General features: G+C 31.0%; 1 protein-coding gene across 1 annotated transcript in view; it reads left to right on the forward strand.

Moving 5' to 3' along the window:
- The window catches only part of LOC140447412 (pyrokinin-1 receptor-like), a 649,679-nt gene that overhangs the window by 338,991 nt on the left and 296,191 nt on the right, over positions 1–14,497 (forward strand). The gene's annotated exons all lie outside the window — the stretch shown is intronic.

The following is a 14,497-nucleotide window of genomic DNA, read 5'->3' on the forward strand; positions in this document are numbered from 1 at the left end:
TTTTGTCCTGCTTTCACCATATAAGGAGCAGCATCCGATAAAATAAGCAGTAATTTATTAGAAGGAATAGTTGTCGGAAGAAAAAAAGTTGCTAATGTTTCTTGTATAAAACGCGAAATTGTTAAAGCATTTGTTTTCTCAAGTTGCTGGCATGAAATAAAATGAGATTTTGGTAAGGTATCTTCTTTAAGAACACCAATCAATAAATAAGCAATATACTTTCCTGAGGAATCAGTGGTTTCGTCTACACATATGTAAAAATAATTATCTGCAATTTCTTTCTTAATATTAATTAACACCGACGAGTATAGCCCGTTCACATTATTTCTTCTTAGAGACCGATCACTTGGAACATTAAGTTTGCAATATTTTTTTAGAAACGAACTAAAATTTACATTTGCTAATTTTGAAAGCGGTATGTTTGCAGACACTAATGCGCGACACAAGTCTTCATTAAAAGTTTCTTGCTCATCTAATTTTTTTGAAGTAGATTGGAAACATTTAGCCATTGAACTTTGATGTTTTCCTCCTATTTTTCCTTTTTTTGCAATGTGTGAAGCAGTTCTCACATGTTGGTCTATCTGAAATTTCTTCTCGCATGCTATCTATAAATAAAAATAAAAACCTTTATTTTAACCCAACCTTTAAAATATAAAAATATACAAGGTGTTTTTGGTTAATCAAATAACTGGTTTGGAAAAAAAAAACACTCGCTAAGTGTTTTAAATGCAGTATTAATCCACAAATTAGTTTTTGTTACTAACCATTAGTACATCATATAACTTATTTTAAAAACAAAAGTTTTTTTTTTGTTAATTCAATTACAATAAAAATAATTGTGTTTTAGAATAGCTGACTTCATAAAAAAAAGTAAAGGTGAAAAATTTTTCTAAATACACACCATTGTATTGTACCGTGGACAATTTTTTCTCACTAAAGGAAGCTATTTTTCATTTAAAAACAACCTACGAGTACTAAATTTCAAGTAAATACGTTTATTGGTTTTCAAGTTATTGTTGTTATTAACTAAAAGAATTTAATTTTTTTAAATTTTAACACCCTGTATCTCGAAAAGTAAATAAGTTTGACCCCTCATTAACTATATCGTTTTGTTCAATTTTTCGAGAAGTATCTACAGTCAAACGTTGTAAGTGTCATTTGGAAACACCCTGTATGTATGAAATATTAGATATTTAATAGAAAATATTAGATACTTACAATTTTGCCACAGACTGAACAGTAGATTTTTCCCATATCCATAGACAGCTCTTTATAAGGTTTAATCCAAGTTGAAGCACTGGTTGTTTTAGGCATTATAAAATCACAATCTTCCTTTTTGTTACGCACAACGAGTGTTTACGCTTTGAATATCAAAAAAAAAATGATTTACAAATCTGAGCATCAAATTAGAAATGTTTAGGTACCTAATTCAATAAACTGGGAGATTTTGGAAAATCCCTAAATTAGGAACAAAACTATTAGCCGTTTACCTGCTGTTAAGATACAATAAATTGTAGATAGATTTGGGGATTAGATCATAAAATGCAAATGAGCGAACCCTTAGCGATTATCCAATAACTGAATGCCTCAGTGACCGAGACTTTCTAAGAATGTTGAAGGCTACTTAAATTGATCTTCTTTGAAATTGTAAATGTTTTGTACCTGTAGAGATTACGTACTTAGATCATTTCTTGATAAAAATGACTACAAAATTTTATACAAGAATTGAAATAAATTGGTATGTTTAAAAATTTTCAAATACTTTTATATTGCAAACTTTTATACAAATATGCCAAAATATGAAATATTTGCATAAAATATGCACAATATGCAAAATATGCAATATGCATATTTGCCGAAGTCTACGCATGACAGTGAGTAAATAAAGCTTGCGGTGCAATAGTTTTAACTTTTGCTCGGAGACCATTCAATGCACCAGACATCACAGCAGCGGCGTCATAAGTTTGCCCTACCAATTTATTTTTGATATCAAAAAAATTTAATCTGTTCTTTAAAACACCAAATACATATTCTGCCTTATGGCTTTTACTCACGTCTGTAAAATCTGAAAACCTCTCATAAATATTACCACGTAACGCGTATCGAACAACAATTGATAATTGTAAATGACATGATATGTCGGTAGTTTTATCTACTTCTAGTGAAAAGCAAATGGTTTCCTGAATCTCAGATTCAATAATGTTACTCAAAATGTAACTAATTGATTCAATTATTTCATTCCGGATTGTTTTAGATACACATTTAGATATGCCTTCGAATCAGAAAGTAAATTAGAAAATTCCAAATCGTATTTCTTAAACATTTTTATTAGTTCTCTATCATTACCTTGATTTAACGAATGCTCCGATTTATCGTGTCCCCTAAATGATAATTCCTGATAACGTAAAAAATTACAATATCAATTAAGCGACGTAAAACTGCGTGATTATTTTTAACAATCTCGTTATGTTTAATAGCATTTTCACGTTGGTCATTATCTAATGAAATATAGATATTTTGTTTTCCAAATAAATCTAATTGAATCTGGCTGTATGTATGATCTTTTGAAATATCATATTTATGTAAAGCCCTAAATAATTCCTTTAAACTATCGTAACCAGATTCACACCACGGATTTTGATGTTTACCCATATTAATCGAAAATAAAATGCAAGGCCAACAGAAAAGTTTGTTTTTTATTTCACTCCCGGTAAGCCATGAGTACTTGCTGTAATAATTATCTAAAATTGTCTATTACGTCCCTTACCCCCTCCCATACTTATATTTATAAGCCAGAATACTTTAGGCAAAGGACGACCCTTATTTTTAATAATAATTTGTTCTTCGTATGGAATAGATGAAAACCCATTTTGCAAAATATAATTTACAATATCAGATTTGTCAATACTTACAGTTTCTCCCATAGCTTGCATTTTTTAGGTTAATTTACCTGAATTTCTTTACACTTTAATTTAAAAAAACTTCTAATATATCAAAAACCCTTTAACCTTCAACTATTTACAGCAGATGTAACGTATCACAGTATTACTTTAGAAAATAAAAATAAATCGCAGAAAGAAAAGCTAGTTCGTGCACTCAATATCACTTCCCTACTTAAGTTCTTAAGCACTTATCCATCCCGAAATTACATTTCATCCAGCGCTCGCAAGGTACAGTTAGCGACCAATCACCAATCCAAATGAATCATCGGCAAATTTAAACTTGCCGTACTTGCCAGTTAAATTCCTATGGAAATAAATATATGTTTGGTTGTTCATCAACTAATATTCCGTTGATTTTTACATGTAAATCGTCAAGCGTAAGACCGGCATGCTGAAAGCCGGAAACGTGTCTTTTTAAGAATTCACACAAGCGGATGGATGTCTCCGATTCAGGATTATTAATTATTTGAAGAGTGTCTTACTCAGGGATCACTTAATGCTCAGATTGGACGAGTTCTTTTAAAAACCATGAATAAAATTTAGTCTCGTCGAAATGGTCGAATTCTTTTAAAAAGCATGAATAAAATTTAGTCTTTATTATTTCAGATATTTTTTTTTATTTCACAGAAACGAATGACATCAACTGAATACCTACGACAATTAATTATCGACATACTGATTAAATTTAATATTAAAAAAAAATCCATAATAAAACCTAGACATTCACTAAAATAAACATGGAGAAGATCAGAAAAACTCAGAGAGCTATGCAACTCAGACAGCTAAACTGAAATAGAAATGGGCTGGACATAACGATCGTCTTAAGGATGACCGATGGAATAAAGAAATCGGGAATTGGCTATTTAAAGCCAAAAGACCACGAGGAAGACCACAAATACGCTGAAAGGCTTAAAAAAAAGAAACCAATGTTCTCATGGGAGAGAACCAACTACACAAAAGGATAAAAATTTAATCAGCAATACATTTTATTCCCTATACCAAAAATGTTTCCGACCGGGAATGAACCCCAATTTAATCTCGATTAGTAGACTGATCCAGTCGACCAACAAAAATATGCCATGCCAGGGATGCAAACATTATACATACTGCACAATACACTACAACAACCAATATCGGTAGATATGTCACAGCACCACTAAAACTAATTACAACCCTTCCTTAACCCTTCCGCTTATCAATTCAACCTTCAGCTACAACCATCTTATACACTCCTTTAAATCAAATACAACACCCTTATCATACAGTAGAAAACCCAAAGTACTCTCCACAGTAGACATCGAGCGAAGAAGAAATGATAAGTCATAAGAAAAGAAAAATATAACAAATAGATATACCTACTAAGCAGAATACATAAACTACGACAAACAACAGATTTCAAGTACGAGAAGAGCAAGAGGTCGATGGAAACAAAACTGTCAACAACAACACTAATGTTAACAGTTTGTTATTGTCTGTGATTGTTGCTCCGAGATATATAAACTCTTTACTCTTTCAAAGTTATATGGGTCTATTGCAACATTTTGCCCTATTCTATCTCGTCCCTTTTTTCCGTTGATGCAATTTGGTTTTGTCTTCGTTTACCCTTAAATCAGTTTTTTTTGCCTCTACCTCCAATTTATTAAAAGTCTCCTTCACATTGGTCACTGTGTTTCCCACAATGTCAATATCATCTGCGTATACTAGTAGTAATTTTGGTCCATTTACTGTCAGTAATTCTGTTTTAAGTTGTGCTGCTCTTACTACTTTCTCCAGATGATATTAAAGAGGAGAGGTGACAGCGCATCTACTTGTTTTAGGCCACTGCTTATTTCGAAAGATTCTGAGAGTTTGTTATCTATCCGTGCTCTGAATATATAGCTATTCACATATAACTTAACAAACTGGATAAGTTTTTGTGGAACTGAAAGTTCTTCTATTGCATTCCACATCTGATCTCTTTTAATGCTGTCGTACGCTTGTCTGAAATCTATAAAGCGATTATAGATAGTTCTATTGAATTCTCATACTTTTTCAAGCAGCTGTCTTAGAGTAAAGATCTGATCTATGGTCGATCTATGTTTTCTGAACAAACCATTGATATTTTATTAATTAATTTTATTATAGAAATGAAATCTCATAACTTCTGAAGTTATGAGATTTTGATAAGCTGCTCTATTTTCCATCGATTTCAATTTATTACAATGCCTCTCTGTTACTATTGCTCTCCTCTCTCTTCTGATATTGATCAATATTTTTGCTCTAATTAACCGATGGACACTCCTAACAGTGATATTATTAATTACTGTAACATTTTATTCTATTTTTTTTACAAATGTATGAAAAGAGACAAAATGTGTTAAAAATACATAGAATAGACAAAAAATGTATTTTGTCTATAATTCGAGCTTTATTTATAAGTGTATAGGTGATGTCAAAAATAAATTCCACACTTTTATCCTTAATTCTAATCATGATTATTCGAAGACGCAAAGGCAATTTATTTTAAACATTTCTTTAATATATGAAATCATATTTTAAAATTTTCCATATAGCTTTTAGATTTAGAATCTTTGCTCAAAACTTTTTTATATATTATTAGCTCGTTTTTTACCTATTACATTGCACTCTAATATAATAATATAATAATAACGCATATTCCTCAGAGCCTCTTTTTCACATTAGTATTTTCCACTCTCTCTCCCACGCTTTAAATCATATGTTACCCACGTAAAAATACCCCAGTAACGGTCTTCACCATTTCGTGTTTGCGCAGAAAAATAACTAAGTAAATCCATATCAGAAATTTGATTACAACATAAATGATATCGAATGGGATTGATAAGGCCGTTTGGCAGTCAGGTCACGTAAATATATCGCGCGGTGCGGTTATTTATACACGCATTTTTTCTTATACATGCCAAAAAATCCTATTTTTCTGATGAGGTCTTCGAAACAACGTCAAGATGTTTTTATAAAAAAAGAAATTTAGAAGGATTGTCATTGTATTGGAGAAATGCGAGCGAGGATAAGTAAGTAATATTTTTTCACCCTAAGACTAGGGTTTGATAAAGAGTAAGGTAGGTTATTCCCAATCAAAACTAATCATATTCTCTTAACAGATCATAATATAAGGCAACACGGCAAGCAGGTGTAAAGACGTGTGAAATGTCTCTCCAAAATAAATATTGTAAAAAGTGTAAAAAAACTGTAGTAAATGGAGTAAAGTGCATAAATTGTGACGCTAGCATCCATGTGAGTTGTGCTCGAAAGAGTAACAATGTTAAGTTTATAAATGACGAGTTGATTGAATGTTGTTTACCAGTGAAACCTGAAGATCAAATATTTTTGGAAGCAATGGATAACTTAATAACAGATGATAAGGTAATTGATATTAACATATTCAAATATATAATTAGACAAAAAGATACCCTAATTAAAGAGCTATACGGAAAAATTGACCTTATGAGTCAACATATTGATTTACTAAAACAATTAAATTCGCAAAAAAATGTTGTCGAAAATCAAGAACAACTTATACATCAAAATAAGGTAATAAACAAAGACACACTTATGGATTCAGTCGAAACAAAATCAGTTCGTCAACCCATCAACGAGAACAAAGATCGCACTGTTGCCAGTTCTTCCCAGAAATGTGAAGTTACAAAGAAAGATGTTTCAGAAGCGATATTACAAGTAACTACAGAACAAAAGTTAAATGAGTACATATACGTAGGTGAAAGTAACCAGGACAAATCTGAATGGACATAAGTAGATAGAAGGAAAAAAAGAAAGCATTTAGTTGTGGGAAAAAACACTGAAATGATATTAAATGGAAAAGAAATCAAGGGAGTACATAAGTTGATAGACCTACATGTATACAGGGTCGATCCCGATATGACTGCGGAAAATATGAGGGAACTTATGAAGACTACATTTCCCGAAGTAGAGGTAGAATCCCTAAAATCAAAGCATCCTGATATTTACAGTTCATTTAAAGTTACAATTTTTAATAACAATTTTAAAGAAGCTATGTCTCCTAAAATATGGCCATGTGGAGCTCACGTACAACGTTTTTTCACGTAACACCCAGAAAGCCGCAAGAGATGTAGATAAAAGTGTACGAATAGAATCAGCGGTAGTGCAAAAGAATATAGGAAACACCTGTTTTTGTGAAAGTGATATGATAAGTTCTGATAAACAAAAGTTGGTAGTAAATCCTGACCAAACCAGTTTGGTAAGCATTTCATATAAATACACAAAATTTATTAAATAAAATTGATCAACTTAACATTTTTTTAAAAGATAAAACTTACAATATTTTGTGCTTTTCTGAACATTGGCTTAGAGAATCTGAATTAACAACAGTGATAATTGACAGATACTTTTTATCAACTTGTTACTGTAGAAAAAGTAGAGAACATGGGGGTGTTGCTATTTTCTGCGATGGCAAAATATCTACACGTCCAGTTTCTTTAAATGATATATCTTGTGAATATGAAGGTGAATTTTGTGCTTTGGAAATTATAGATATAAAAACTATTCTAGTATCAGTGTATAGAACAGGTAACGCAGATTTCCAAATTTTCTTAGGCCTATTTGAAAAATTATTAATATTCTGTTCTAATAATTATGTTCAAACAATTATAATTGGGGATTTCAATATTGATTTCAAAGCCACTTCAAATGAATTAAAATATTTTTCCAATCTAATTTCTTCTTTTGGTTTAACTATGAGGATTGATGAATTTACAAGAATCACTGCTACATCAGCAAGTTGTTTAGATAATATTTTAACAAATATAGATAATGAAATAGTTGGGTGTGGTGTTGTAGACCCATGCCTTGCTGATCATTGTGCTCAATTCCTGAATTTAAAAATAAAATCTGATCAAATTGACAATGATAGGATATTCAGAAGACACATAACATGTAAAGGCACCCAAATGTTAAAACAATCACTAAAATCTGTGGATTGGTCGTTAATAAACAATTCAATAACAGCAACAGAATTAGCTGAGTTCATAATTGACACATATGTAAAATTAACTGAAGTTTGCTTTCCAGTAAAAAAGTCAAGAATTCATTTTGAGGCACCTGTTTCTTGGTTTGACGATGAACTAAGGAAAATGCGAGTAAACTGCATTTTCCTTAGTTCTTCCTTTCCTTAGTAGTAAAATGCACTGATTTTTACTTCTTAAACAAACAATTAGTGATAGAAACTCTGGATATTATTATTGATAAACTGGTCATACTTTATAATCTTTCCCTTATCGAAGGAATCTTTCCCGATGTATTAAAAGTAACAAAAGTGTTACCGCTACTCAAAAAAGGATCTCCAGAAGAAATTGAAAATTATCGCCCTATTTCTATTATTCCCATTCTTGGTAAAATTATTGAAAGTATTTTGAATAACCGCTTAATAGAGTACATAAAAAGTACAAAATACTTCATTGTAATCAATATGGTTTCAGAAAAAAATGCAGCACTACTCAAGCAATCCAGGAAATTGTAAGGGAAGTAGTTGATGGCCTAGAGAGAGGTCACTTCGTGTCTTTAACATTGTGTGACATCTAAGGCTTTTGATTGTGTCTCACACACTTTACTTTTAGACAAAATGCACAAATATGGCATAAGGGGAAATGCTCTTAATTTATCTCGATCGTATTTAATAAACAGAAAACAGGCCGTTTTTTTAAATAATAACTACTCCAATTTTCACAATGTTGAACATGGAGTTCCCAAGGGTCTATATTAGGACCTACATTTTTTCTTCTATATCTCAACGATATATTTCATTATACCCACCCCTTAAGGTGTATATGTTTTGCATATGATGATACAACCGTTATTAGTACCGACCAGAATCAATATAATTTAAATAACAAAATAGGAAACGATGTGCTTAAAATTAAAAACTGGTTTACACATAATAAACTAAAACTAAACGAGGATAAAAATCAAAATATAGTTTTCAGTTCAGATCGAAGACACATTTTTGGATATAGCATCAAATTGTTAGGGATTTTTATGGATGACAACTTAGATTGGGGCATCCATATTGTTTTGTATAAAACTTAATGAAGTCGCTGGTTAAATGATAATCAATAAATAATAATAACGAAAAAATGTAATAATTTGTTTGTAAGTAAATTAGCGAAAAAATAGCAAAAATGTTCGTAAATAGATATGTAAAATAAAATGCAATTCAAATAACAATTGGCAGATTTAATATCTTATTGTCAATTCTATAGGAGATTCACTTACCTTTTGTCTGTGGTTGGGCCTCGCTCGGAGTCTAAGGGCTAATGGTAGAAATGGGATGCACACCCGATGCTGGTTCGCTTGCGTCTCTTCACGATGAGAGGTTTTTGTAGAGTGGCCGATCATACGAAACAAAATATGTATGTACGCGAATCCATTGGGGTGGTTCTTCTGTTCTTAGGACCTCCGTAAATTAAGCTTAAAGTGGCATTTTAAATTTTCTACACAAAGAATGGGTACGTTTCCTTAAGAACTCTGAAGTGTTTGGGTTGATAAATGTTTCCCAAAAACATGTTGTTTTCAGACAAGTGAATTCTCAGAACTTGACAATAATTAATCAGCCAATTTGAGAATTTAAAGGATGAACTAAAGCCATATTATACTTAGCCAATATACTATGATTGAATAAAAGATTTAAAACTAAATAAGGTCATATTCTGAATATTAAAAATAAAATATTTAAATCAGTCTTGATACTTTTCCAAACACATATAGACAACTTAAGTTCTAAACTCGCCAGTACAATATTTGTAATGCGTAACCTGGTTTATTTGGTACCTAAAAGTACCCTTAAAATGTGTTACTTTTCATTGTTTCATAGTCATATACAATATGGAATAGCTGTTTGGGGCAACTCTGGTCATGCCGACAGAATATTTAAATTACAAAAGAAGGTGGTGAGGATACTTCCTGGAACGGATTTAAGGGATCATTGTAAACCATTATTTTTGAACATGGATATTATGCCTCTACCTTCGCTTTATATGTATGCAACACTGTTGGAAATTCACGATAATAAAAATAAGTTTACTATAAACTCCCAATTACATGATCATCTAACAAGATCGAGGGATTTAATTAGGTCACAACGATTGAGACTATCAAAGAGCACAAATAATTCAATTGATATTCACTTGTATAACTATCTGCCTAACGAAATAAAAATTCTGTCTCCACCACTGTTTAAAAATAGGATCAGAAAGCATTTTTTAACATATTGTTTTTACTCAAAGACAGAATACCTCAATACACCTTTATAACGTGTACCCAGTTTGGTCAGAATACTGTCGATTTACTATCTACATATCACATTGTATTATTGCTATTAAAATGTACTATGTACTATGTACTATGTACTAAATGTACTAAAAGTTTTATGTATTAGTTTATTTAGTCATCGATTCGGGAATAGATACTTCCATATTTCAAAGATTTTTTATGTGACAGTTTAGGTTTTTTTTTTTTTTTGGTTAGAGATTTTTTTATCTTAAATTTTTAATTTTAATTCTTCTGCTAATACTTACATATGTATATTACTTTAGCCAATATGGTTAAGTTAATTTTAAGTTTACATTATTATATCTTTTATTGTATTTTTTATACGGACTTCAAACTTTATGTAAAGTGGTCAATAAACGTTCTATCTATCTATCTATCTATCTAAGTGAAATACTAGAAAAATGTTACCCGCCCCCTCCCTCCTCTTAACGTATTTATTGTTAGCACGTAAGCAAAACGCTCGGGCAAGTTGATTTTTAAAATAACAGTAGTATATTATAGCATCAATGTTTCGAAAATTACGCGATCCCTCTTCAGATCACAGTTATAACTTTAATTGTTTTAAATGGGAAAGAATTTTGCAACAGTTTAATGAATTTTTGTTCGTTTTAGTTAATCTTTTGTAGACGGTAGAAGAGATTTTTTTTTTTAAATAGAAGTAAAAATATTTATTACAACTAAATTAATGACTCAAGATATGTATCGAACTGCAAGTGACAACTAATACTGAATAAACAAATTGCAGAGTAATTAGAAGCTAAAGCTTATTTTAATGCAAAAGGAGTTGAATATGTTTCGCATATACTTCTTGGCTATTTCTTGTTTCTTCTGTAACTTTTTCCAACATCCTTTGATCAATAGTACAGCATTATGAGATAATTCTTTGGCGTAGTTGGTCAGTTGCGTCTGGTTGTGTCGGATAAACTTTGAATTTCAAGTAAACCCATTGAAAAAATCTTATGGAGTTGTAGCATTTGTAAATTTCTTGAAATCCCCTCGTATATGTATTAAATTGAAATCCCCTTATATATGCATTATAATAACGAAAAATTCTTTCAATGTTTCTTAGTTCGTATCTTTCAAGTTAAGACCCAAATAATATTTCGTTCTTTTCACGTCGCTGTCGATAATAAATCATTTTATTGTTTGTTTATGTCACAGGCGAAAATTCTTCGATATTTCTTTATTCAAACCGCCCGATATTGCGTTTTGAAATTAATAATTAACGTCTTAATTTCCGTTGTGTTTTGTTTATACCCAAAGTGCTTTGTTTATTCCAACTTATGCGATCAATTTTTATCTCGTCACTCTCGCTGGAGCTGCGGTTAACTCAAGAGTGATGGGTTCCAGCGTTATGTCCAAATTCACGTCGAATTTGTAGTTTTCTTTTTTTATCCCTTTTCAGAGAAATATTCGTCTTATGTTATGGAAAACAATTTTTAGTAGCAGTTAATAATGTGTATGCCGTCTAATAATTCTCAGTGTGAGATGCAGTCCTTTTGTTCGAGTGCTCGTGTCCAGATAGTTCAACATAAAGTCCAGTAAATCCCGTCTAATCCTCAGAGGTTTAGTGCAAAATTTTATGTGAATTAAAGGTAACATTTTGAGTTTAAGTTCCGTAGTAAAGACAGACATTTTTTTTATAACAATTTGCTTTCATTAAAATTTAAAAAATAGTAATATCTAATATTGTAAATTATGGTTTAACTTAGCTGTCATTTTGATTGTTTTTTTTTATTTAATGTTAACATATGACAGCTAGCTTTATTATTTTCGATATTTATTTGTTTTGTTTGTTTAAAAAAAAAGGTTAATCTCTGGGCGGTAACTTTTGTAAATTTATAATAGTATCTCCAACTCCTGGAATTTGTAAACAGATGACACATGTAAGTTTTTTTGTATATTTTTGAAGTTATACTTCTATACGCGCGCTCCACGTTGGAAATTTGTATGGGAGCGAATCTGTGAAATCATTACATATGTAAGATAATGAGTAAGAGAGAGACAGAAGATATATTTTCTCTCTCTTCCTCTCTCGAATATAAAAATGTTTCTTTTGTATATATAATTTAATATTATTTAATATTATATAAAGATATATATACATATAATGTTACACATATAATAAAATATTTATTAATATTATTATTTATGTGATATGTTTTGTATTATTTATTAAATGTTCATAATTATATTAGCTTTTTGTATTTCAAAATAATAATCTCAATAAATCACTGTATGATCCAGAACTGTCAATTTTGAAATACATTTGTGTCATGTCCTCGGTAGTATACTAGTCAGTATCCCCGTCTGTCACGCGGGAGACCGGGGTTCGATTCCCAGTCGGGGAGGACTTTTTTATTAATATTATTAAATTATTGTCATTTTTAAATACTTATGGATATTGCATTTTATTTTGTATTGTATTATTATATGGAATTATGTTGCACTGTATTGTGGTGTATTTTTTTATGTATATTATTGTCATTTTTAAATACTTATGAATATTGCAGTTTAATTTGTATTGTATTATTATAATAATAACAAAATAAACAATGAATTTTACTACAGAGTATGTGTAAAAAATTTTTTGCATTCAACTCCTTTCATACATATATGAAAATAAAAATATACATTTTCATCAAAATATTGATTCAATCCTTCATTGTTAGTAAGTTGTTATTAATTATGTTTCTCTTTCTGCTATGTCTTACCTATAGAATTACATATGTAATGATTGTGCAGATTGTGTAACGGCGAATGCGTGTATAGAAGTGTAACTTCCATCGGCAGTCCCACTGGACTGCCACACCTGTTTTTTGTATTTTGCGACTATTGTTGTAACATTTTTGCATTGTCTATTTTGTAACTGTTTATGGTGACACAAAAATAAATGTTAAATTTTGTTTCTTAACATTTGTTTATTTTTTTTTAACTAACCTTTTTTGAGTTTAATTTGAAAAAGATATGTTTTGCATTTCAAATAATTATTTCGATAGTTACAACTAACTGTTGTAATGGTTATAATTAGGCACCTCGAAGTGACGCTCTTTATAAATTACTAGAGGTGTTTCCTGTTTCTTTTTGTTTTATTTGTCCCAAGAGATTTATGACTCTTTGTTTCATTTTTCTGTAGTTGCCCCAATCCAAACCCCTTGTCTTTTACTTATCCACGACCCCAGCTCTCCTAACAAACCCTGAGTGCCGTTCGCACAAGTAACGATTATTTTGCTTACCCTATCTCCACCCCCAGTAGTTTCTATCCCCAATCTTCTACCCCTTATAATAATACCCCTATGGTAGGCAAAATAATATCGTTACAGAGTTAAGTGAGGAAATATTGGTGGCCACTCTATATGTCCCAGTCGGCCAATCCATCTTGCCGGAAAACATTGCAATAAACTAATAATATACTCCTCAGTCCAGTTCAGTCAGCTAGACAATGTTTACTAATTTATTGCACGGTGACCATTCCGGTTGGGCATCGCTGCCCAACTTATATTGATATATCTCCTATATTGCAGCATACTACACTTTCTATTTATTAGTAAAATTCATTCGTTTGAAAAATTTGACAACAGCGCCTACTTCGTGAGTTTGTTGTTACACGTGATGAAACTGGTGAGGTTATGATGGCGGCTCCACAAAAATACAGTAAGTTGTAGTGTTCTTCTGTACTTTAAAGTATTGATTGTTTTTAATGTATGTTAGTTGATGTTTGGACGTATTTGTGGTAAATATACAGATATTTGAAAATAATTACAACTGGTCACGTCAGGGGTCGTCTGAAGTTTTTGTCAAGCATTTTGGACATTAGGACTTAGTTAGAAAAATGTGGTACGGTACTCACGTTTTTTACATTTATTAACAGACAGAAAAAGGATATTGACAGAACGCGAATTGGAGGCTATTAGTCAGATAGCGATTTTTTCCTCAGTAAAGATAGCGATAATGATTGCAGTGAAAAGAGAATGTTTCTGAAAATCTCTCGTTAAGAATAGAGGGAATAAAAATATTTTTAAGACTCAAGATTCCGACGCAGCTGATCTATGGACAGCCAATGAAGATCACGAATTCTGGACACCATTGGATTATTTTTCTGAGTATTTTCCTGAGCATTTTTGGGAAAATTTGTCTTTAGCAAGTAACATACGAGCTATGCAAGCAAACGTAAAAAAATCTAAGATCAACTCCGGAGGAATTCAGGAAACTAACAGGTATTCATATTTTGATGA

This window comes from Diabrotica undecimpunctata, chromosome 8 (assembly GCF_040954645.1).
Source record: "Diabrotica undecimpunctata isolate CICGRU chromosome 8, icDiaUnde3, whole genome shotgun sequence".
NCBI lineage: Eukaryota > Metazoa > Arthropoda > Insecta > Coleoptera > Chrysomelidae > Diabrotica > Diabrotica undecimpunctata.